Raw genomic sequence first — 25790 nt, 5'->3', positions numbered from 1 at the left:
AATGGGGATCTTTGTCTTGTTCCATATCTTAGAGCCTTTCAGTTTTTCCCTATTCAGTATGATTCTAGTTGTGGGTCCATTGTGTATGGCTTTTATTGTGCTGATGTATATTCCTTCCATACCCAGTTTTTTAAGGGTTTTAATCATGAAAGAATGTTGAATTTTATCAAATGCTTTTTCGGCACCAATCAAAATAATCATATTGTTTTTGCCCTTCATTCCATTATGGTTTTCGCCCTTTATTCCATTGATGTATGGAATACCCAACTGTAATGGGATGTAGGTCAAAACCATATGATTCCATACATCAATGGAATGAAGGACAAAAATCATATGATCATTTAGAGGTATGGAGATGGTATATCATACTTACTGATTTGCATATGTTAAATCTTGCATCCCTGGGATAAATCCCACTTGACCATGATGAATGACCTTTTTAATGTTTTGAATGTTTTCTTGAGTTCAGTTTGCAAGTATTTTGTTGAGGATTTTTGCATCAATGTTCCTCAGGGATATTGGCCTGTAGTTTTCTTTTTTTTGTTGCGTCTTTTTCTGGTTTTGGTATCAGGGTAATACTGGCCTCATAGAATGGGTTTGGAAGTGTTCCTTCTGCCTCTATCTTTTGGAATACTTTGAGTCAGATTATTAGTTTTTCTTTAAATATTTGATAAAATTCTGCAGCGAAGCTTTTGGGCCTTGGGCTTTTCTTTTTTTATTCTGGCTTTGATTTCATGACTTGTTATTGGTCTGTTCAGGTTTTAGATTTCTTCATGGCTTAATGCTGGTAGGTTGTATGTGTCCAGGAACTTACCCATTTCTTCAAGGTTTCCCAATTTGCTGGCATAGAGCTGCTCATAGTAGCCTCTAATGATCCTTTGAATTTCTGTGGTATTTGGTTGCAATGTCTTTTTCGTGTCTGATTTTGTTTACTTGGGTCTTCTCTTTTTGTCTTAGTCTGGGTAAAGTTTTGTCAATTTTGTTTATCTTTTCAAAAACGCTGTTTTGCATTTTGTTGATCTTTTATATATTTTATTTCAATTTCATTTATTTCTGCTCTGATATTTATTATTTCTTTTCTTCTACTAATTTTGGGTTTGCTCTTGCTTTTCTAGTTCTTTAAGATTTATCATTAAGTTGTTTATTTGAAGTTTTTCTACTTTTCCGATATAGGCAGTTATTGCTATAAACTTTCCTATTTGTACTGCTTTTGCATAGGTTTTGGTATGTTTTATTTCCATTTTCATTTGTTTCCATAAATTTTTAAGTGTCCTTCTTAATTTCTTCATTGACACACTGGTTATTCAGGATCATATTGTTTAATTTCCATGTGTTTGCATAGTTTCCAAAATTCTTCTTGTTATTAATTTATAGTTTTATTCCACTGTGGCCAGAGAATATTCTTTATATAATTTCATTTTTTTAATGTTTAAAGACTTGTTTTGTGGCCTAACATATGGTCTATTCTTGAGAATGATTTATGTGCTGAGAAGAAAAATCTGTACCTGAAGCTGTTGATAAAATGTTCTGTAAACATCTATTAGGTCCATTTGGTCTATAATGTAGATTAAGTCCAATGTTTATTCACTGATTTTCTGTCTGCAAGATCTGTTCTATTCTGAAAGTGTGGTGTTGAAGTCTCTAGCTATTAGTGTATTGGGATCTATCTCTTTCTTTAGCTTTATATATTTGGGTGCTCCAGTATTGGGTGCATATATATTCACAATTGCTATACTCTCTTGTTGATGGACTCCTTTAGCATTATATCATGACTTTCTTTGTCTTTTTTTATACTTTTTGTCTTGAAATCTATTTTGTCAGATATAAGTATAGCTACTTCTGCTCTTTCTTGGTTTCCATTTATATGGAATATATTTTCTCATCCCTTTATTTTCAGTCTACCTGTGTCTTTACAGATGAAGTGTGTTTCTTATAGGCAACAGGTTTCCTGTTTTTTTTAAAATCCATTCAGCCACTCTATGTCTTTTGATTGGACACTTCAGTCCAGTTACATTCAATGTTACTGCTGATAAGTAAAGACTTACTCCTGCCATTTTGTTATTTGTTTTCTAATTGTTTTGTGATCCTTCCTTCTTTCCTTCCTTCCTTTCCTCCTTTTAGTGAAGATGATTTTCTCTGGTGGTGTTTTAATTTCTTGATTTTTATTTTTTGTATATCTGTTGTATGTTTTCTGATTTGAGGTTACTATGAGACTTGCAAATAATATAATCTATTATTTTTGAGTGATGACAACCTAACACTGATTGCATAAACAAACTAACAAGCAAGGAGAAAACTAATGGAAACTCTACAGTTTAATTTAATCACTTTGTGTTGTTCTATTTATATCTCATTATACTGTCTATCTCTTGAAAAGTTGTTGTAGTTATTACTTTCGATAGGTTCATCTTTTAGTCTTTCTACTCAAGATGTGGGTAGTTTATGCAACACAATTACAGTGTTATAATAGGCTGTGTTTTTCTGTGTACTTATTATAACCAGTGAGTTTTCTACCTTCAGATGATTTCTGTTGCTCACTTAACATCCTTTTCTTTCAGATTGAAAAACTTGCTTTAGCATTTCTTGTAAGACACATCTGGTGTTAATAAAATCCCTCAGCTTTTGTTTGTAGGGAAAAGTCTTTATTTCTCCTTCATGTTTGGATATTTTTTCTGGATGTACTAGGGTATATCTAGTAGGGTATATACTAGGGTAAAAGTTTCTTTTCTTTAGCACTTTAAATATGTCATGCCACTCTCTCCTGGCCTGTAAGGTTTCCACTCAGCAGTTTGTTGTCAGACGTGGAGCTCTTTTGTATGTTATTTGTTTCTTTTCTCTTGCTGCTTTCAGGATCGTTTCTTTATCATTGACCTCTGGTAGTTTGATTATTAAATGTCTTCAGGTAGTCTTATTTGGGTTAAATTTCTTTAGTGCTTTAAAGCCTTCTTGTACTTGAATATTGATAACTTTCTTTAGGTTTGGGAAGTTCTGCATTACTATATCTTTAAATAAACTTTTTACTTCTGTCTCTCTCTACCTCCTTTTTAAAGCCAGTAACTCTGACATTTGCCTTTTGAGGCATTTTCTAGATCTCATAGGCATGCATCATTTTGGGAATGTGCTAGGTCACACTTGAAGCCAGTATGGCTCTGAGTCTCACCCCAGGCCTGTCGTGAGTATTGCCTGGCTACCACTGCTGATTATTCCGAGCAAAAGAGCTCTTTAGTTAGCAGGTGATGATTGGCTTCTTCGCTTCAAGGCAACGAGTTCCCTTTTGGCTCACAGTGTGTCTAGAAATGTCATCCAGGAGTGAAGGTCTGGAATGGGAGTTTCAGGACTCTACCTGGCAACCTATGTTACTGTAGCTGAGCTGGTATCCATGTTGCAAGACAAAGTCCTCTTTACTGTCGCCTCTCCCCTCCTCAAGCAGGAGGAAGAAGTCACTTTCCTTGCTGCAACTGCACTGCCTGGGGTTGGGGGAGGAGTGGTGCAAGCACTCACTTGGCCACCCAGGCTGATGTCTCACTAGGTCACATGCACCCCAAGTCCACTGGCTCTGAACCCAGCATAGCACCAAGATTTGCCCAGGAATTGCAGTCCTTGTAGCCTAGACTGTCTCTCCAGTTGATTTAGGACTGCAGAGCATGACAGCCTGTGGTGATGGCGCTTATCACTCAGGGTCTGACCACTGGGTTGAATGATTTGCCTCTGGCTAGGCCTAGTCCAGATAAATGCTCCTTCTGTGGGTGCCAGCTGAGTTCTGTCCCATGTTGCTTTCTGTTGTGACAAAGCAGCACTGAGTTCCAATTCAAAGTCCCACAATCATTGTGCTTTCCTTCCCCCAAATGCACAGATTCTCTCTCCAAGCCACACAGCTGCTGCTAGGGGATGGGAGAAGGGTGGTATCGGTAAATGTCAATGGTCTAAACACATCATTAAAAAGAGAGTGACTAAAGTGGATTAACAACATGACTCAACTATATTCTGTCTGTAAAAAACTCACTTCAAATGTAATGATATAGGCAGGTTGAAAGTAGAAGGATGAAAGAGATATATTACACAGACATTAATCAAAAGGAAACAAGTTCCCTTGTCCTTAGTTTTCAGAGGACTAATTGTGATGTACCTTAGTGTAGATTTCTTTGAATTTATTTGGTTTGGGGCTTGCCCAGCTTCTCTCTCTCTCTCTTTCTTTCTTTCCTTTCTTTTTCTTTCTTTCTTTCTTTCTTTCTTTTTTTTTTTTTTTTTTTTTTTTTTTGAGGGGTGGAGGGCAGAGTCTCTCTCTGTTGCCCAGACTGGAGTACAGTGGCATGATCTTGGCTTATGGCAAACTTTGCCTCCTGGGTTCAAGTGATTCTCATGGCCTCAGTATCTTGAGTAGCTGGGACTACAGGCAGGCACCACCATGCCTGGCTAATTTTATTTATTTATTTATTTATTTATTTAGGTATTTTTAGAGAGACAGGGTTTTGCCATGTTGGCCAGGCTGGTCTCAAACTTTTGACCTTATGTGATCCATCTTCCTCAGCCTCCCAAAATGCTGGGATTGCAGGAGGGAGCCACCATACCCAGCTCACCCAGCTTCTTGAATCTATAGATTTATATCTTTTGCCAAATTTGGGAAATTTTGAGCCTTTATTTCTCTGAGTACTTTTTCAGCCCTGGTCTCATTATTTTCCTCTTGGGACTTTAATAACATGATTGCTGAAATCTTTTGTCATTCAAGACTGCCTTTCCTTCCTTCTCCAGTGCCTTTTTCCTTAATATGATGTCAGTACCAGGTACTGTAATCACTCACCTGATTTTGGTCTGTATAAGGGTGCTTTTTTGTGTGGATAGTTGTTCAATTTGGTGTTCCTACTAGGGGACAATTGCTGGAGGCTGCTATTGGCCATCCCCCTCCACCTCAGGGCTGCATCATTTGACAATCCTGCCAACCATACACGAGCAAGCCGGTTTCTCCACACCATCACCAGAATTGGATGTTGCCATTATTTTTTATTTCAGCCATTCTGATTGGAATGTAGTGTTATTTCATTGTGATTTTAATTTGCATTTCTCTAATGACTAAGAGTGTTTTAAATATGTTCCATGTGGTTTATTTCTGTCTGTGTATCCTCCTTGGTGAAATGTCTCCATATCTTCTGCTCATCGTCTAGTTAGAGTATTTGTTTTTTTACTGCTGAGATTTGGGAGTCTTATGTATATTCTAGATGCCTATTCTTTGTCAGATATATAATCTGCAAATTTTTCTGCTAGCCTACAACTTATCTTTTGATCTTTTTATTAGGGGTCTTTTGCAGCACAAATGCTTTTTCTTATTTTAATACGCCTAATGTGCCGATTTTTCCTTTTACAGATTGTGCTTTTGTGTCAAGTCTAAGAACTCTTTGACTAGCCCGAGGTACTCAAGATTTTCCCATATTTTGAATTCATTATTTTGTATAACGTGTGAGATTTAGGTTAATGTGCATGTTTTTGTCTATGAATGTCCACTTGATCCGGCATCTTTCCAAATGTATGCATTTAATACTATAAATTTCCTCTCAATACACCTTTAGTTGTATTCTAGAAATTTTGATATGTTGTCTTCTCGTCTTCATTCAGTTGAATACATTTATTTTTTATTTCCTTCAAGATCTCCTCTTTGACTCATGGACTTAGTAGCAGCACCTTGTATAGCCAAGTGCGGTGGCTCACGCCTTTAATCCCAGCACTTTGGGAGGCCGAGGCAGGCACACCATGAGGTCAGGAGTTTGAGATCAGCCTGGCCAACACAGTGAAACCTCGTCTCTACTAAAAATACAAAAATTAAAATTAGCTTGGCACAGTGGTGGGTGCCTGTAATCCCAGCTACTCAGGAGGCTGAGGCAGGAGAATTGCTTGAACCCGGGAGGTGGAGGACTCCATCTCGGAAAAAAAAATACCTTGTATAATTTCCAAGTATTTGAAGACGTTTCTGCCATTAAATATAATTTTGATTTTGTTGTGGTCCTATAACTCACTTTATATGATTTTGATTCTTTTAAATTTGTTAAGGTCTGTTTTATGGCCTAGGTTGTTTGGTCTAGATCGATATATGTTCAATAGATATTTAGAAACAACATATAGAATGCTCTTGTTGTGTGAAATGTTTTACAAATGGTGTGTAGACCCTAATTGGATCAAATTGTTGGCCGCTGGTGTTGTTGAAGTCTTCTTTGTCTTAGCTGATTTTCTGTATAATTGTTCTATCAACTGTTGAGAATGGGGTATTGGAATCTCCAAATATAATTGTAGATTTTTCTAATTATCTTTTTATTTCTATCAGTCTTTTCTTCACACATTTTGCAGCTCTGTCTTTTAGTATAAACACATCTAGCATTGCTATTTCTTCTTTGTAGATTGACCCTTTTATCTTTATATAATGTCTTTCTCATTTCCGGTTATTTTCTTTGCTCTGAAGTCTACTTTTTCTGATATTAATATAGACAATTTTGCTTTCTGTTTTTAAATTATTTTTAACGTCCGTGGGTTTTTGGGGAACGAGTGGTATTTGGTTACATGAACAAGTTCTTTAGTGGTAATGTCTGAGATTTTAGTGTGCCCATCACCTGAGCAATGTACACTGTACTCAGTGTGTAGTCTTTTATCCATCACCTGACTCCCACCATTTTCCCTGAGTCCCCATAGTCCATTGTATTATTCTTATGCCTTTATATCTTCATAGCTTAGCTCTCACCTATGAGTGAGAACATACAATATTTGGTTTTCCATTCCTGAGTTACTTCATTTGGAATAGTGGTCTCCAAGTCTATCCAGATTGCTGCAAATGCCATTATTTCATTCATTTTTAAGGCAGAGTAGTATTCCATTGCATATGAATATCTTTATGCATCTCACAGTTTCTTTATGCACTCATTGATTGATGGGCCTTTGGGCTGGTTCCATATTTTTTAATTGCAAATTGTGCTGCTATAAACATGCATGTGCAAGTATTTCTTTTGTGTTATGACTTCTTTTCTTCTGGGTAGAAACACAGTAGTGGGATTGCTGGATCACATGGTAGTTCTACTTTTAGTTCTTTAAAGCATCTCCACAGTATTTTCCATAGCGATCATACTAGATTACATTCCCACCAGGAGTGTAAAAGTGTTTCCTTTCACCACATCCCTACCAACTCTATTATTTGTTGATTTTTAAAACCATGGTTATTTTTGCAGGCATAAGGTGGCATCACATTGTGGTTTTGGTTTGCATTTCCATGATTATTGGTGACGTTTAGCATTTTTTCACATGCTCGTTGGCCATTTGTATACCTTCTTTTGACAATTGTGTATTCATGTCCTTAGCCCACTTTTTGATGGGATTGTTCGTTTTTTTTCTTGCTAATTTGTTTGAGTTCCTTGTAGGTTTTGAATATCTGTTATTTGTTGGATGTGGAGATTGTGAAGATTTTCTCCTACTCTGTGGTTTTACTCTGCTGATTTTTTTTTTTTTTTGTACAGAAGCTTTTTCCTTTAATTAAATTCCATCTACTTATTTTTGTTTTTGTTGCAGCTGCTTTTGGGTTCTTGGTCATGAAATCTTTGCCTAAGCCAATGTCTAGAAGAGTTTTTCTGATATTGTTTCCTATAATTTTTATGGTTTCAGTCTTAGATTTAAGTCTTTGATCCAGGTTGAGCTAATTTTTTATAAGGTGAGAGATGAGGATTCAGTTTCATTCTTCTATATGTGGCTTGCCAATTATCCCAGCACCATTTGTTGAACAGAATGTCCATTCCCCACTTCTTGTTTTTGTTTGCTTTGTTGAAAATCGGTCAGCTATAAGTATTTGGCTTTATTTCTGGGTTCTCTATCTGTTCCATTGGTCTATGTGACTATTTTTATACCCATACCACGCTGTTTGGGTGACTATGGCCTTATAGTATAGTTTGAAGTCAGGTAACGTGATGCCTCTCGATTTGTTCTTTTTGCTTAGTCTTGCTTTGGGTATGTGGGCTCTTTTTTGGTTCCATGTGAATTTTCGGATCATTTTTTCTAGTTCTGTGAAGAATGATGGTGACATTTGATAGTCACTATACTGAGTTTGTAGATTGCTTTTGGCAGTATCATCATTTTCACAATATTGATTCTACCCATCCATGAGCATGGGATGTGTTTCCATTTGTTTGCGTCATCTGTGATTTCTTTCAGCAGTGTTTTGTAGTTTTTCTTGCAGAAGTCTTTCACCTCCTTGGTTAGGTATATTCCTAAGTATTTTATTATTTTTGCAGCTATTGTAAAAGGGATCAAGCTCTTGATTTTCTTTTCAGCTTGGTATAGCAGAGCTACTGATTTGTGTGCATTAATTTTGTACCCTGAAACTTTGCTGAAATTATTTATCAGTTATAGGAGCTTTTTGGAGGAGTCTTTAGGGTTTTCTAGTTATATGATCATATTATGCACAAACAGTGACTTTACCAATTTGGATACCTTTTATTTCTTTCTCTTGTCTGATTGCTTTGGCTGGGACTTCCAGCACTGTTGAAAAGAAGTGATGAGGGTGGGCATCCTTGCCTTTTTCCAGTTCTCAGCAGGAATGCTTTCAACTTTTCCCCATTCAGTATTATGTTGGCTGGGGGTTTATCATAGATGCCTTTTATTATATTAAGATATGTCGCTTTTATGCCAATTTCACCTATCTCTGCCTTCTGCAGCTTCTGTGCTGTATCTTTACTCTGGAGCCACCCCCTCCCCCAAGTTTTATCTGGAAAACTTCACAGGATTAAAATGGTTGCAAAGTTCAGCTGGAAGTTTTCTACTCCCTGTGATCATTTCCCAGTTCCTCTGGCAGCCCTCCCTAAGGACCTCTGCAAGATAAAGTCAGAAATGGCTTCCCTGGGGACTAAGAGAGACCACAGGGCTCATCCCACTGCTTCTTCTACCCCTGTATTTCACCCAGCTCTCAAAATTGTCTCAGCTCTCTAAAATTGTCTCAGCTCCAGGTAAGGTCAAATCCTTCTCCCATGATCTGGATCTTCAGGTTCCCCTGAAGATGTGAGAATGTTAGAATGTGTGTTTGGGGCAAACAATCCCCCTTTCACACTTTCACACTTTGGACACTCAGTTTTTGGGCTGTCTCCCAGGGCCTGTAGGAGCAATCAGCTTCCTTCAAAGAGTCTGTGGATTCTCTTGGCTTTCCTGGTATGTTCCTATGGTAGTTATTGAGGCAAAAGTTCACTATGTAAGTCTCCACGTGCTGCTCTGTGTGAGTGGAAGCTGCAATTTAGTCCTGCTCCTATCAGCCATTTTTCTAATCTCTCCTCCAATCTTGCTTTCTTATGATTAAAGTCTCTGTAATATATCTTTTATCATCCTTTTGCTTTCAATATGCCTATATAATTATATTTAAAGTGAGTTTCTTACAGACAGGATGTAGTTGAGTCATGTTTTTAATCCACTCTGCTAGTCTCTCTCTTTTTATTGACGTATTTAGACCATTTCCATTTAATGCAGTTTTTAATATGTCTGGGCTTCAGTCTGCCATTTTATTTTTTATTCTCAGTTTATTGTTTTTTTTTTTATTTATCTTTTTCATTTATTCCACCTTCTTGCGAGTTACTTGAACCCCTTTTCAGAATTTCATTGCGGTAACTGTTGTGTTCCTGAATTGATTTGTCTATTTGTTCTAAAGTTCCTTCTTTTCTTTTTTCCTTGTTTAGGGAACTTCTTTTAGCCAGTCTTTAGAGATGGGTGTTCAAGAATCAAATTCTCTTAGTTGAAAATGTCTTTATTTTCTCTTTAATTTTGAAGAACATTTTTGCTGGATGTAGAGTTATGGGTTAACAGTCTCTTTTTTCCAGCACTTGAACTATTTTGTGTCAGTTCCTTCTGGCTTCTGTGGTTTCTGATGAGAAATCCACTGTCATTAAAATTGCCTTTTCCCTGTAGGTAAGGTGTCTTTGCACTCTCACTGCTTTCATGATGCTTCCCTTTGTCTTTATTTTTCAGAGGTCTAATTGTGATGTGCCTTAGGGTGGATTTCTTTGAAGTTATTTGGTTTGGGGTTTGTCTAACTTCTTGGATCTGTAGACTTATGGCTTTTGCCAGATTTGGGATTTTTTCAGCCATGATTTTGCTGAGTACTTTTTCAACTCTGGCCTCATTCTCTTCCTCTTGGGACTTCAATAATATGATTGCTGAATATTTTGTTATAATTTCACATGTTCCTGGGCTTCATTCAGTTTTTAAAATCTATTTTCTTTCTGTTTTAGATCAGATAATTTTGTTTTTTTGACTAAGTCTCACTCTGACACTTCCGCTCGAGTGCAGTGGTGCAATCTCAGCTCACCTCAACCTCTGCCTCCCTGGTTGAAGCAATTCTCCTGCCTCCGCCTCCTAAATAGCTGGGATTACAGGCACATGCTTCCACATCCAGCTAATTTTTGTATTTTTGGTAGAGACAGGGTTTCACCATGTTGGTCAGGCTGGTCTTGAGCTTCTGACCTCGTGATCCGCCCACCTCAGCCTCCCAAAGTGCTGGGATTACAGGCATGAGACACAGTGCCTGGCTAGATTCTGCAATTTTTATTGTTCTCTTTTCAAGTTCACTGATTCTTTCCTCTGGCTTCTCTATTCTGCTGTTGAGTCCATACATTGAGTTTTTGACTTCAGTTATAGGATTTTTTATCTCTAAAATTTACATTGGTTCTTCTTTGAATCTTCTATTTCTTTGCTGAACCTTCTATTCATTTTCTGATACTTTCTATTTCTTCATTTGTTTCCGCTGCTTATCGAAGCATTCCTATAATGACTGCTTTCAAATCTTTGCCAGGAAGTTCCAACATCTCACCATCTCGGTGTTGGCATCTGTTGGTTGTCTTTTTTATTCCATTTGTGACACCCTGGGTCTTGGTATGACAAGTGATTTTTTTTTTAATTGAAACCTGGACATTTTATTATTATATTATGAGACTCTGCATCTTATTCAAACTTTCTGTTTGAATTGGTATACCCTGTTATCGTTCTGGCAGAGGAAGGGAAGGTATTGTCTGGTTACTGCCTGGTAGAGGCAGCAGTCCTGTCTCACCTCTCACCTCCGTTGACACCCAATAAGGAAGAGTCCTCTTCACTGGTGGGTGGGTGCGGGAGGTCTGGCTGCTCACCAAGCCTCCACTGATATTTGCCTCACCCAGAGTGGTAGGAGAGTTTCCTTACTGCTCCCCACATGGCCTCGGCTGACACCATGGGGTGGGGCATAGCCTCATTACTGCTGGGTGGGGGTGAAAATTCTAGGCCTCCACTAAGCCTTCTTGGACACCACGCTCTAGGGGGTTGGGGTGCTGCCTTACAGCCTCTCAAGGGCGAAAGTCTAATCTCCCCACTTCTTCCTTGTTGGTATGGGTAAGGTGGGACCACAGTTTTTCAGTGGTGTTTGGCTGGAGTAGAGCCATTATTATCTAAAAGTTTTGTATCTTACTAAACAGCTTCTCTTCCAGTCCTGGCCAAAGATAGCAGGGTTTTTTTCGTTTTGTTTCGTTTTTAAATTTGTGCCCTTGGCATTTCTGGGTTGCTGACTTCTTCATCTCTGTGTCTGGGCTGTATGAGGCAAAAAGAAAAGCCAGGAAAATCGCCACTATGTGGTTCAGGCTCTTCAGCTTGCCTTCCTTTTCCTTTCCACCTTTTGCTGTCTTCTCATGCGTGTTTCCCATGCAGTGTCCAGCGTTTTTAACTGTAGTTAACAGTTAGAATAGGGAAAAGAGCATCTACTCCATGTTTCTGGAAGTGGAAGTCTCTTATTGTTACTTTCTAAGAATTGTGGGTACATACAACACACACCAAATTATTATTATTTTTTTTTAAAAAAAGCATTTATCTACCAATGTCTTTTTAAAAAGACTGTATGGGAATACGCCAAAAAGTTAACCGTGACTTGGTTTTTATCTCTATTACCTTTTGTAATTCCCAAAGTGCTTATTGTTAACATGTACTATTTATAATGGAAATAAAACAAAATTTTCCACTTTTTAGAATAAGCTGCTGCCCTTTGTGCTGTCACCCCAGCAGGGCAGGCATAGCAGATTTTTCCTTATGCAGGATGGACTGGGACATCCATAATGTTACATTGAAGGTCCCATCCTTTGCACAGAGAGCTCATTAAAGTTTTCAAAGCAGAATTTTCTGGCCTAAGGGGCACCTCTTTCTTTAGGCTACTTAAAGCTGATCACCGTGAGCATTTCATGAGTTGTTATAAAGAAACCTCCAAAATTTCAGTAGCTAGAAACAGAAATTTACTGCTCACTCACATAACAGTCCACTGAGAGTTTGCTCAGCGGGCAACATTCCTCCACATAGTGACCAAGGGGTCTCAGTTTATCCCACCTGGGGCTCTGATGTCCCCTGGGCTTTGGGCTTTTGAGACCTCAGCTTCCAGCCAAGGGAAAGAGAAGGAGTGGATGGAGAAGGCGTGTATCCGTCTCAGAGCCCAACCCAGAGGGGCCACATGGAACTTCTACTCACACTCCATGGAGGGACCCTGCCACACTAGGATGCAAGGGGAGCATCTTTCCCACAAATACAACTAAAGAAACCCCTGAAGCGGCTGCTGTAGCCGTAATTAAATAATGAAATGTTAGTGTTGAAAGAAACCACATGACTCATCGAGGGGGTTAAGCCTTCCATTATGCAGACTAGAAAAGAGACCCAAAGGGAGAACACCTTTTCTAAGCCCCTCGGTGAGTTGCTGAGGTGGATGCAACCCATTGCTCCACTTCCTTTTCCCTGGGGACCACTCTTCACCAGCCAGTCCTGGACAGATGCTGGCCTATCAGAGAACCCCATCCTCCTGAGGCCACCACACTTAGTTCCTGGCTGGTCAGGTGAGCCAATCCAGACCAAACTCTTTTATGCTAAGCAGGCAGTGCTGGATTGAGGGTATATGAATGGGAGACTGTCAGGTGCTGGGAGTGGGAGACAGTAAACACAAACAGGGCACACGGGGCTGTCTAGAGCTGCCCTCAATCCAGTAGGAGGGATGGATGAGGAATGAGTTACCATGAGTTCCTTCTTCCTGACCACTGCCCCTTGATCACCTCTAGAGATCAACCCATATCTGGCGTGACCGGCCCCTCTGAAGGCCAGACTGGCTCTGAGGGTGCTACAAGGGGTTTGCATGCTTCAGAGGAGTGTGGTTGGGAGATTTTTCAGAAGAGCTCAGGACTCAGGAGAACATGCCTCTCCTTCCCAGGGCTCCAGCACCAAAGGGTTTGGAGGCCCACACAGCCTTTTCAGGCTCCTCCGCCAGCTACTGGCTCAGCCACTCACCCTCCCATATCCATGCCTCTTGTCATGGACTTTAGCTTGGCCACCTGCCTTCTTGGGTCAATGGGGTGCGGGTGGAGTCTTGGGTATATTGCATGGTTGGTCTTATCCCCTGGACTTCTGCCATTGCAAGGAGAGGCACCTACCCTGGGTAGCCAGCTAATCTCAGAAGATGTGAGACATGGAGCAGATCTCCACAGAGCCACGCCTGTCTGGACCCAACCAGCCAACCAAGATCAGCAGAGCTGCCCCTGCCAACCTGCACGGGCATGGATGAGGGAGCCTGGCTCTTGTTTAAGCCAGTGCCTTTGAGGAAGGTCTGTTCACAGCATTACCATGATGACAACTGACTAGAGTAAATGATGCTCATCCACTGGCAGGCGTCAAAGGTGAATGCATTCATTGTCTGTTTCTGCTGTAACAAATTACCACTCACTGCATAGCTTGAAGCAACACCCACTTATGCCCCCACAGTTCTGTAGATCAGAAGTGCAGCAGATGTGGCTGGTCCTCTATTCAGGGTCTAGCAAGGCTGAAATCAAGCTGTCAGCCTGGACTGTGTCTTGTCTGGAGCCTGGGGTCTTTACGGAAGCTCATTCAATTTGTCGGCCAAAGTCAGGTACTCGTGGTACAAGGAAACTGAGGTCCTGTTTCCTTGTCCACTGCCAGCTGGGGCTGATCTTGGCTCCTAGAGGGTCCCTGAAGTCAGTCTCATGCTCTCTCTGTGGCTGGCTCTGGCCGCGGCAGTCTGATCTGCTGTCACACTTGGATCTCTCTGACTTCCTTTTCTCATACACCTTGCTGACTCTTCTGTTCCCTTGCTGCTTTTAAGGGCTCATGAGAGTACACTTGGCCCACCTAGATAACCCAGGATAATCTCCCTATTTTAGAGTCAGTTGATTATTAACTTTAATTTCAGCTACAAAGTCCCTTCTCAGCAGAACCTCAATTAGCGTATGATTGAATAAGAGGGGACAGGGATCTTGGGGACATCTTTTGAATCCTGTCCCACAGTGGGACTGTGCCATCACCACTGACTAAGCAATGGCCAAAGCTATGTGGGCCTCGAGAGGTCAGCATCTGTGCTGCCTGTTACCCGGAGCACTGGATCAGAGATGCACAGGGCTGGAGAGAAGTCATTATCCATCTCTTCTGATCATTTCCAAACTAAATGCAAGGAACAGATTATTGGTATTTTCTAAAAATGGCTTCCTCCTGAGTAGTAGAATTCACGGGACAGATATATACTATCTCAATTTGAGGGAATGCTCTTAGTGAACATACAAAAACAGATTTAATGAATGCATCAAAAATGTTCTTAACAGAACCACAGGGTTTATGTTTGCTGTGCTTGCATGGCTCCTGTCTTCTATGATAGGACTCCATAGCTGGTGAGTAAGTTCTGCAATCTGGGCTTGCTCAGCTCCTGGGAGGGCAGCTGTCACATTCTTTTTTGACTCTCTGTCACCTGATATGTGACCTCTCACCTCACAGCCACATTTACGTTGGCCTCTGAGCTGCAGGAGTTGGTGCTGTGGATCCAAGACAGTTGATGGGGAAGGTGATTACAGTTCTAGTAGAATTTCTGTCTACCCTGACACCTTTCTCTGAGAAATCAACATCTTCGCAAGAAGAACCTAACTCACTCTCATTTGGTCATGGTGGTGACCGTTCTGTCTCTTTCTTCTTAGTGCCTGGGAGAGGAGGGCTGGGGCACCAGCACCTCCAACCCAGTCATTGCAGAATTAATACTAGATACACTGTTTGTTTCCTACGTGCAGCATCTCAATGTCTTTACCGAGTAGACTTTGCAGAGTATTCTCAATCATAAAAGCAATATGAAGCTTCCTTCAAGTGTCAGGTATCTCTCTCAAATTATGTTTAGTTATAGACAATGCATATATCAGTTGCACACAATTTTATTCTTAGGTAAAGGCATGCATATGTCCTGTCCACCCTTATAACACACACTGTTGATGGGCAATCCCACCTGGGGTACTTGGTGTTACAGTTGTGCTCTACAGATTCCTCAGGTTCCTGTCCCACATTGGGCCATCCCCCCAGCGTTGCTGTGCTTTTTGCTTCCAAGGGTCAGCTCTGCACAGGTGGAACCACATTTCCCCAGGCAGCTAGCACAGGAAGCGCCTGGGATGTTGTGTCTCCCCAGGGCAAGCCTTCAGCCAGTGATTACGAGGCCAGGAAATCCAGTCAAAATGGAAAGGGGCTTCCCTGGACTAAGCACCAAGGCCAGAGCTTCCGGGAGCCAAGGGTGGAGAGCCCAGCAGTCACATGGGGAGCAGGAAGCTGGTCACAGGGCGGCAGGACCTGCCTGGACTAGCGTGGAATGTGTGAGATAAGGGGGAAAGAGGAGTTTGGGGCTGAATCCTGGACACGAGGAACGTGCATTTTCATCTATGGCTTTGGATCCTGTAAATACGCAGATATAGTTTCTAAGAAAACAAATGACGAGGAAAGAGTGGTGGAAGCAAGATTGCAAAATGTTGAGAATAACTGAAGGTGGAGGAGGGCACAGGGAGGTTTGTGATCTGTCAACTTTTGTGTGTGTCTGAAATTTTCCATAACATAAAGTTTTCAGAACTGAATTGCATATTTATTGGTTGCGCACATCTTTACGGAGCCCCCACATTGTTCCTGGCTCTGTGTAAAGCAGATGAAGAGAGTGGTGGGTGGATCCTGACTTCTGGGCGTTCCACTCCCACAGGGAAGATCCTCGGTGGACACATTTAACACCAGAACCAGAGGCACCACGCTGCCTGCAAGTAGAACAGACGATGACTGTTTCAGCATTTGTCCATGATTAATTTCTGACTTCTGGGACAGTGACTGCATTTCATCCCTGCCAAGTCTCCGTGCAGGGGTCCTCCGGCCTCTGCCCCCTCAGGCTGGTGTACACTGTTGCTGGCCTCTGAGTTGCCACCTAGGCTCTTACTGAATATGTGAGATGGTTAATGGTGGGGTGCAAGACACATTGCTTTCTATGAAAAAAGAGATAAAAATAAATATTGAAACAGATTTGAATATTGATGTTTGTGAATGTACATTTCTAGGTACAGTGGCCAGTGACAAAACCTACATAGGTGGACAGCGACGGATGAAATGAACATTGATTTTTATGCGCCTGAGAGAACTGAGCTTTACCTGTAGGATCTTTCTAAGCCTCTCCCAATGCAAATGTCACCAAAGCTGCTTCCTCTTCCTCTAACCTGTCTCTTTTGTAAGGAGGATTTGTTTTCAAACTAAATGGTAAGCTCCATGAGGGCAGGCCCTTACTTAGGACTTGGGCTCCATGGGCCTGACTCAGCCTAAGTGAATATCTGAGGGAGAAAGGAAGGTGGGGAGGGGGATGTCTCCACTGCATGGGAGGAACAAGTGAGGAGCAGAGAAAGCCGTGATTTCTCATTATATTCACAGTCACCTCTGTGCTGTTCCTTAGCTGTGAAGATGAGGCTGTGGGTCTCCTGTCAACAGGCCAAGGGGGTTCCCAGTGATGCACCCATGTGACCAATGCCATTCCTCTCCAGGGCCCTATCAGGAGTCATTGTCTACATGGCCAATGTTTCTCCATTCATTCCTCATTCCCGCAAAAACTATGTCTTGAGGACCCACTTAGAGTAAGGTGTGGGCCCAATTCTCTAGGAGCAGCTCTGGAAGAGAATTGGGTGGGCAGAGCCATGTGCCCAGGGGCCCGTTCAGAGGAAAGAGATCCTGAGACTGAAGCCTTAGAGGGAGGGGGGCAAAGAGAGGAGCAGGAGGGACAGAGCAGCGGGGTGGTGTGGGTGGGCTGGTGAAGGAAGGGAGTCACTGAGTCATTCTTAGAGGGATTGAACCATTTTCTTGCTTCATCCATGTCATTTTACATCCACTGGTCAGATAGACTGAGCAAAGCAAGTCTTTGTGTGTGGCACTGAGTGGCCCCCCTCCCTTTGCCTCTGAAGCCACACATGGCAGAACCATATGAGCAGAGCTTTCCAGTCCAACAGTGGGGTTGGAGTCCCAGTGTCCCAGCAGTGTGACAAAAGCATGTCTCTTAACTTTTCTGAGCTTGTGCCTGGCACATAACATTCAATACATGTTAGCTGCTATTAAAAACATGGGTAATTTTATATCTTAAAATGTTGCATATTGCTTAAATGGTTTCATGCTGGCTCACATTAAAAATGATTCCCAAGTGAAGATGACAAAGGGGAAATATTCGTTATTTAGTTCTTTTCTTACATTAAGCTATCATAATAAAGTACATTTCTGGGTTGCATTCTCTAGAGTACCTTTTGCTAAATAAATGGCCAAAAATAACTTTACCTTCCAGTAAGATTTCATGATTCAGCACATTCAACTTTCACTATAAAAGGTTGAAGTAAAGAGTACAAAACAAGTCTAGGAGCAAGAAACAGGCGAGCAGAAGCAATGGGTACATGAGGGTGAGGCCCCCATTCCCTCCAGACCAGCCCCGGCAATAGGAGAGTCGTCTTTATTCAGGCATCTACTTCACACTTAGGTTTGGAAGAAGCAGATGGACAAGAATTAGTAGGATCTTCCAGGAGTCCCGGGTTCTCCCAGAAGAGGTAGATTAGAAAAAGCGCAGCAGCCCCGGGTAGGGGCGAGGGCCTGGACTGAACAGCCCCTCCCAACCCCAGGACTGCTATCAGGTCGGGGATGCAGGTCACACGCCCGCCTGACCCGGAGAACAGAGCAGCAGCTCCAGACACTCGGGAGGAAGGTTCCACCTCTGCTCATTTTCTGGGTGACATCAAAAGTTGGAGTGGAGTGGTCAGGCTCGCCTGGCCTCCGAAGCGTGGCCGAAGCCCCGTTCTCTGAGATTGCTCTAAACGCAAAGCTCGTCTAGGAGCGGTCCAGCCGTTTTTTTCCCCCCATAGCTTGGCTTTATTGGAGAACCTCAGGCCCTCTCTGTCTTGTGGGCGATCTCTGGCCTCTTCCCACTTCACTTTAGCCCAGTAGAATACTTTTCATTAAATTATCCGCATCTAGGAAGATGTCCTCTCACTCACTTTACCAAAAAGGGCTGGGGTGGGGGGACCCGAGCCATCTCCTACCCGGGGGAGTGTGCGCTCGTCCACATAGACGGTTTCGAGCCGCCCAGGGCCTGGGACACGCTTCCAGACGCCCCGCGAATAGGTGTCCACAGCAGCGATGCCCCACTCTGGGCCTGGCACACTCTTTTGGCCAAGGTGGTGCACGAATGCCCTCAGGCCCCCGAGGAAAGAGAAGGGCTCCGGTCCTTGCAAAAGGGCCTCTCCGCGGAGGAGCCCTGCGCCTGGCCCAGGAGGCCTCTCCTCCGGGTGGCCAGGGCCGGGTGCAGCTGCGGGCCCGGGTCACGACGACGGGCGGGCCACGGGGCCGCCTACTGGCACCTCCACGCGCCCCCGCTCGCCCCTAGCCCGCCGCGCCGCCGCCGCCAGCGGTGGGAAGCAGCGCGGCGCGTGCGCACTGGCGCGCTCGCGGCCGGGCCCGTGGGCTCTCCCGGGAGGGCAGGAGGTGGGAACGTGGGAAGGCGCGGGGCCGCACACCTCCCAGCCAGCCGCCTGCGCCGCCCACACCTCGCGGCCAGGGCACCCCGATGTCCTTCGAGTGAGCGGCACAGGTAGGCGCGCTCGCGATCCCATCTGGGGCTCCCAGCCCCAGCCCGCTGTCCCTAGGCGGCCGCGGCGCCGGCAAAGTTGAACTTCGCGCGTCGCCGGCCAGACGCTGAACGCTGGGGGCCGGCCGGGTTGCCTGGGCCCCGGAGTCCGGTGCGCTCCACTAGCCGCCTGTGGGAACGCGGGCGGGGCTGCGGCGGAGGCGGGGGGTGGGACTGGGGATGCGGGAACCCGTGACCGTGGGCTGTACCAGGGCCTGGCTTCGCAGTGAACTTTTGCGCCGCGTCCTGGCAGCGTCTTGGCTCCCGGTGAGCTCTGACTGCGCGGCCTCCGGTGGCCTCTCCTCCCGGCCTTCCCAGCTGGGCTGCGGGGAGGCGATCGCGTGCCAGGGATTTTCCCCGCAGGGGAGTCGCGTACGGGCGCGGGCGGAGATCCGGGGTGCCGAGGATTTAGCTGAAGGGCCCCGGGTTTTTCACTCTCCATCCTCCCCCAGTGCCAGACCCTTAGAGGGGGAGAAGGGGAAAGTCGAAGCGCCTAGGTGCCAGGAAGAGAACGCAGGAAGCAATTAAAACTCCTCCTTTCGGATTAACAACCAAAAATTGATCGATGTGTCAGGAATACCATTGATTTATGAAAGGTGCTTATTTCTCTGGTATGGAGAATTTTATGTTCTCCAGGTGAAACCGAGTTCACCCAGCTCCAGCGTAGATTGATGTTTTAATAAAAATAAATAAAGGGGAAAAGCTCGCCTGGTCTTTGGGGACATCAAGTCTCAAGTCGCAGAGTTAGACTAACAAATCAAATTGCATTATCTTTACATTTCATATCTTTTAATCTCGTGCCTAAAAATCGCAGGCAGGAGAGCGCCTTCATTTCGAAAGTTTTAATATAGTGCTTAAAAGTCCGCGTAACTAGCAATCAATGTTTCATAAGCAAAATGGCACGGGAGCGTCGGGTAATTGTGATAAGTGGCAGGCGGCGCGGGGCGAGCGCGGCGCGGGGCGAGCGCGGCGGCGGCGGGAGGAGGAGCGGCTCTGGACGCGGAGAGGGAGGAGGCGGCGGCAGCCGGGAGCCGCGCGGCGCCCGTAGATGGCGCCCTGGCCCCACGCTAGGCCCGGGATCCGCGGCTCGGTCGGGAGGCGCGCGGGCGGGGGAGCCGGCAGGGTCGCGGGGTTCGGGGATCCACGTTTGCTGCGGACTTGGACCCGAGCTGCATGGCTAAGCAGAAAAAAAAAAAAAATAAGCGTATTGTTGTCATTTTAAATTTAAGGCCTGGGCAGTCGTTTGGGGCGGATGGGGGTCCGTCAGTCCACGGCGTCACTGGGAGCGGAGGGATTCCCGCCCCCTGGAGACCCCCAAGCGGCTGCAGCCGGGCCAGGGTGGCTCTAGGGCAGCCCCAGTCCCGGCCTCCGGGTGCGTGGCCCAGGCGGGGCCCTGGCGTGCAGATGCTCGTGTGTGCGGGCGAGGGTCTGCGGTGCGGCAGCAAGGATACCGAGTTCAAAGCCGCCGGTGGATCGCCCCCGAGGGCGGCCCGGATGGCTGGAGGACACCCCAGCCCCCGCCACCGCCACCTCGTCGCTGCACCCCCGGAGCCTGCGCCAGCCCCGCTGCCGCGGCTGCTGGCGCCCTCCGCTTTGCAATGTAAATTTCAGCAGGACAAATTGCTTATTAATAGTCTAGAAGAGAAGCCAGTTTCTTTCTTTCTTCTTTTCTTTATCTGTTTTTATTTCTACATGGCCCCTAGCTATGCCCTGGGCAGCCTCGCCGCCCAGCAGTTTTCTCTTCATTTCAATGTCCTAAAGAAAATGCAAATTTCCACAGTGTGGCCTTTTAAAAAAGTTAAATTAGCAACAGCTTTAAGTGACTCCATTAGTATGGAAAACATACACATGTTTAATGTGGGAATAGCTTCTTTTTAACGGGACTCATTCTGGTCTGTAAATGTAGCAAATCCTTAGAGTTGGTAAAGAATATCTTCGCGGCCGAATTTGTGGCCAGAGGTGCACCCTTCCTGCTCCAGCCCCAGCGTGCGCCCGCGTTCCTGGGGGAAGAGGAGGGGTGCGTCCTGCAGCCGCGCGCCGCCGACCCAGTCCGCCCGCTTGGACCGTTAGAAGCCGCGCCAATGTGCACAGGGGGGTTTGTGCAGGCTGGAAGGGAGGACGGCTTGACACATTTCTGTCCAAGGGCAGTATGCTCTTCCTTCCCTCCCGGCCTCTTCTTCGCAGTCCCGGGAGCTGAGTTAATTACCCAGGCGAACTCCCCGGCCCAGCCGCCAGCACCCACCGCCCCACTTTTGCGCACCAGAACCAACTTATACACCCCGTTGAGGTGCTGGAAAGAGTGAGATCAGGCAGCCGAGGAGGAGGACATCAGAGCATCGGTGGCCCTGGTCACCATTCCCTTCCGTGCCCACCGTGGTTCTCCACCACCCAACTTCCTTTACTCACGTTGGCAAACCGCGGTTGCAAACTAAAATTTTATTGGCAAACTTTTGTGCGCGGTTAGCTTCCAGAGAGGGTATTTAATTCTGTCATGAGGTCTGGCCGCCCCCTCCTTTCCCTTCGAGCCAGTGGCATGGCACTCCACACCTGTCCATGAAAGAGTTAAGATTTATGGTATGCTGGAGAGGTCTTGTTAGGATGTAATCTGCATTTTTTAACTACTGCGTAATAAAAAGTGAGAAGTTTTGAGACACCTTTCTTGATTATACCTTTGGCGATACTTTAGGTTTTACATTTAATTTGCATTTTGTTCTTGGTGAATATTGAAGTCTTGAGTGGAGGATTGAATTTTATTAGGACATCTGGACTGACAATATCAAATCAGACACCAGTGTCCCAAAGCATGCTAAAATTTCAGAGTTAATTAGAACGCAGTGTGTTTAATTAAAGCCAATTATAATATTTGAAATTATCTGATCGATCCGTGTTTGTACAGTTTGGGTCTGTTTAGGTGTTGATTGGTGCACTTTGCGCGCCGTTCGATCTCGGAACTTCTCTGGGGAAAGTTTGCCTTGTAAACTGGCCGGGGCAGGCCGGCGCGGAATCCGCGTCTCCCGCGCCCGCTCGGGAGCATCCAGCCGGACTGCTTTCCCGGCACCGCCGAACGCAGTACGAGAAATCCCAGCTTGTTGCTAAACCGTTGCGCCCTTTCGGGTCCGAGGGACCCCACCACGCACCAGCTGTCTTTCCCAGCTCGATTGCTCCTCGGAGCATCTTTGCAGAGAGGCAACCTTTAGGGTTGCCGGATGCGTTGGGAGAAGCCCCAGCTCTCGAGTGTTTGATTTGGGGTTTTCGCTCAGGTAGAAGAGCCCCCAGGGTTGACTTGTGGGATCGGCCAAAGTGACAGAAGGAATACAAGAAAAGTTAGGACAAGGAGACAATAATTAACTGTTCCTTTTCTAATTTCGCACGCTGCGGGAGCTGAGGCACACCCCCGCGTTTTCGCTCCGCTTGTAGCGCCCATAGTTTTCCAGGGAGAGGGTTGAGAGAGTTCCAGGTCATGTCCATCGCCCCCTGCGGGGCCGGGCGCTTAGAGCGCAGGCTTCTCTCCAGCACCGGCGTTCGCGTGGCGCTTGGTACCTAGGCCTTCTGCCCGGTGCCGGGCTTGGTCCGACTCTTGCGCGCGCAGGAGGGCGGCAATTAGGACTAGGCGGCATGTGGCAGTTTCCGCGCGCCCCTGGGGTCACGGCGTCAGCTAGGACTAGGTGCTGCGGTCGCGGAGCCGGGGCCCGGCTGCTGGGGCCGGCGGGACTCGGGGTGGACACCTGCCCCGGGGTGGTTGGGAGTCCAGGCTGCTTGGCTCCCGGCTCCAGCTGCGCAGCGGCACTCCACTCTCCCCACCCCAGGAGGCGCTGTTTGTCAAACTTGGCCGCCTTGGCAGGAGGTGCCTGCACGTTCTCACTTGGAAATTGAGCCTCCTCCGGTACTCGGGGGTCTGGCTTCAGGAATCTTAGCCGTACAGAGTAAATATCTGGGGGGAAGAGGCAGTGCAGAGAACAGGGGTCTGGGACCCTGCAGATTTGCTTTTTATCCGTGAACCCAACAGGGCATCCTTCCAGCGCAGGACAGAGGCGCCCTTTGGTTCGCCCCATGTGCCAGGGCGAGTTGCCCAGTAACTTGCCTCCGAGGGCAGGCGGGGCGCACGGCCTGGTTTGGGCTCAGTCGCCAGATGCCTTCTAAGGCCCCGGCGGCTGGCATCTCCGCGCCGAGAAGGCGAAGGCGTCCTCTCTGGGCCTGAGAAACCCACCCAAACCTGGCTGGGCTCAGTCTGTGCGCGACTCAGGTGGTGATAACCCTTACTTCTCGGTTTTCCCCGGCCCACGGGCGAGCGTGACCCGTGGCGCAAGACGGAACCTAGAGCGCACTCAGAAGCAGCGTCACCACCCGTGGTGGGCAGGCTTTGCCAGTGCGTGCTGTTTCCACCCTATCCTGCGGTTTCCGGGATTCTCTAGGTGCGTCTCTCCCGGCCCCTCTGGCCTCCTCACCCGGCCCAGGGTCAGTCTGGCTCTCTCTTTTCCTGTTCTTTCCCCTGCCCCTGCCTGTGCTTGGCGCCCGATTCTGACTCCACGTTTGAGCAGAGCTAGAGGCCCGGAGGCCCGCACGGTCTGAGCGTGACCCCCGGGCACGGAGGACGTGGGGCGGGCACACGAACTGCCGGCCTTTGGTGCATCGGCTCTCACCCTTTCCCAGAGGCTCCAACTGACATGGCCAGGCCACGGGCCTGTGGCCATGGGCCCTCCGAGGGTGCTGCGTCCGGTCGAGCCCGCGCACCCCCTGATACTCCAGGGGACTTGGCTTCCAGGAACTCTCCGCCCAGGCTTCTCGACGCCGGAAATGCAGTTTATTACGCTTTGGAAGGATGTTAGGGAGGTAGGCGGGTGCCGTGGGCTAAGCCTGGATCAAGCAGAGGGCATTCACCCAGTGCCCTGGACCGCAGGCCTCGCGCCCTGGGACTCCAACTTGGCCGAAGTTTCTGGGTGGGGGTGGCTTGGAGGCCGGTACCAGCTCAGGTCCCCGTCTCTGGGCCTTGCACCAGGCACCAGTGGAGGATCTGAGACTAAGGAAGGGTGAGGGGGAAGTTTCCTCCCTGCGCGCCGCACAGACCCCTCCGCGGGTGGGTAGTGGGTACCGGCGGAGGACACTGGCACGCGCGGTGGCCCGGACACTGGGTGGCTGGGCAAGGAGGCCAGGTTGAGACCGGGTGCAGCTCCTGGGAGGTTAGAGCCCGGCTAGACTTCAGCCAGGTTTTTGGTGATGCCACGGATCAGTGGCCCAAGCGCCGCCAAGGACTTGTGCCCTGCGCCCCTCACGCCGCTCCCAGAGCCGGGCGCCAGGGGCGGCGGGCGCTGTCTCTTTAAGGTCACTGCCTACTCCGGCACGACGTGGGGAGGACAGCTGGGCACTGGCCATCTGACTGACTCCGGCTTGACATCTGGGAGCCCACTGGTGTGTGGCACGCGAAGCGCTTGATGCCGCTATTTAAATGCAAATGTGAGGGGGCTCATTGAAGCCTCTCCCCGTAAATCCGCACAAAAGGAATACTTCCCACCCTCCGAGGAGGAGGCGGCGGCGGCGGCAGCTCGAGGGCCACCCGTGCAAATCGCGTTGGGCGCGGGGCCCTGAGCGGTCGCTGCGGCCGTCGCGGCCAGCGGGGACCCCGGTAAAGGTCAGGCTCCGCCCAGTCAGTCCCCTGGACGCCAGTCTGCCCCTGGGAGTGCTCTGTGCACCGAGGTTAGACCTCCGGCCGCTGCGGGCCTGCAAAACTTCCCAAGTAGCAGCCTGTTCCTCCTCCTCTCCCTTCTCCTGGGCATCCAGCGCCCCGTGTTCCCCAGGAAGGGCGAGGAGTGGGGGCAGGACTCCCTTGGGAGGCGACCAGACGCCGGGACGCACTCCCAGCGTTACTCAGGACACTCGAGATTTGACCTGCTCTCTTCCCCATCCCTGGACTGGCTGCGGTGTCCCTCACTCCCCTCTGCTGCTGCTCCAGCCCCATCAAGTCGAAAATCTGAGGGTGGGATAGGGTGGGGGCCCAGGGGGTACCCTCCCAGGTCGCTCCGCAGCAGGCCAGGGTGGAGACCCTGATCGGTCGGCGAGTCCTGGTGCCCACAGCTCCGAGCCAGCAGCGGAGTGACAAAAAAGATAAAGTTGGTGAATGATAAAGACCGTATTTTCCACGCTTTGGGTGCGGGACCAGATGATCTAGAAAATGAGCTGAAATGGATTCAGCCTCCGAGCCTGTTGTGAGAGCAGCTGATTCCCCCATTTCGGGCCAGATGGCTGCTGAACACAGATTTGCATTCATTTTCGCTTAATATCGTCCAAAATAGTGGGGCAGCTGCATTTGTTGTCAAAAAGGTTTAAAACCCCTTTTCTTTCTGGGGCAGGATCGTTACCTTATGTGATGGGCTTATAGAACTTTTTTTTCCTCTTTAGTCAACAGTATCAGATTTAGAAGGATTTGTTTTTAAACCTTCTAATTTGGTAATCAGATTTAAATCGCCTTGGCGCGTGTAATCTGAATTAAAGATACTGTAAATGATTTTAAGCATGATACTTTCGTTAGTGCAAGGAAGGGGCACCTCTAGCACAGGCTGGACATTTTAGGAAGTGTGCTACAAAGGAAGCATTGTTTCCTATTTCCAACTTCATCTTTCCCGAAAAGGCACTTTGCATATTCTGACAATAACGCTCGCCTGGCCGCTTGCCCTGCGTGAGCCCCTGAAGCAGCTAAACACGCAGAGACAAAGCGTTTCTCAACCCCACCCTCCCCCGATGGCCAACTTTATTTTGCGTTGTTTCTCCACGAAGAAAGTGTTCCTTCCTACACAAGGGTCTGCTAAGAGTGGAAAGCGCTGGGCTTATTAGGAATACAGGAATTTTCTTTTAATTTATC

The sequence above is a fragment of the Sapajus apella genome, unplaced genomic scaffold, assembly GCF_009761245.1.
Source record: "Sapajus apella isolate SASKATOON/1434 unplaced genomic scaffold, GSC_monkey_1.0 scaffold13, whole genome shotgun sequence".
In the NCBI taxonomy this organism is placed as follows: Eukaryota; Metazoa; Chordata; class Mammalia; order Primates; family Cebidae; genus Sapajus; species Sapajus apella.
The sequence above is the reverse complement of the archived record's forward strand: the minus strand, read 5'-3'. Positions refer to the sequence as shown.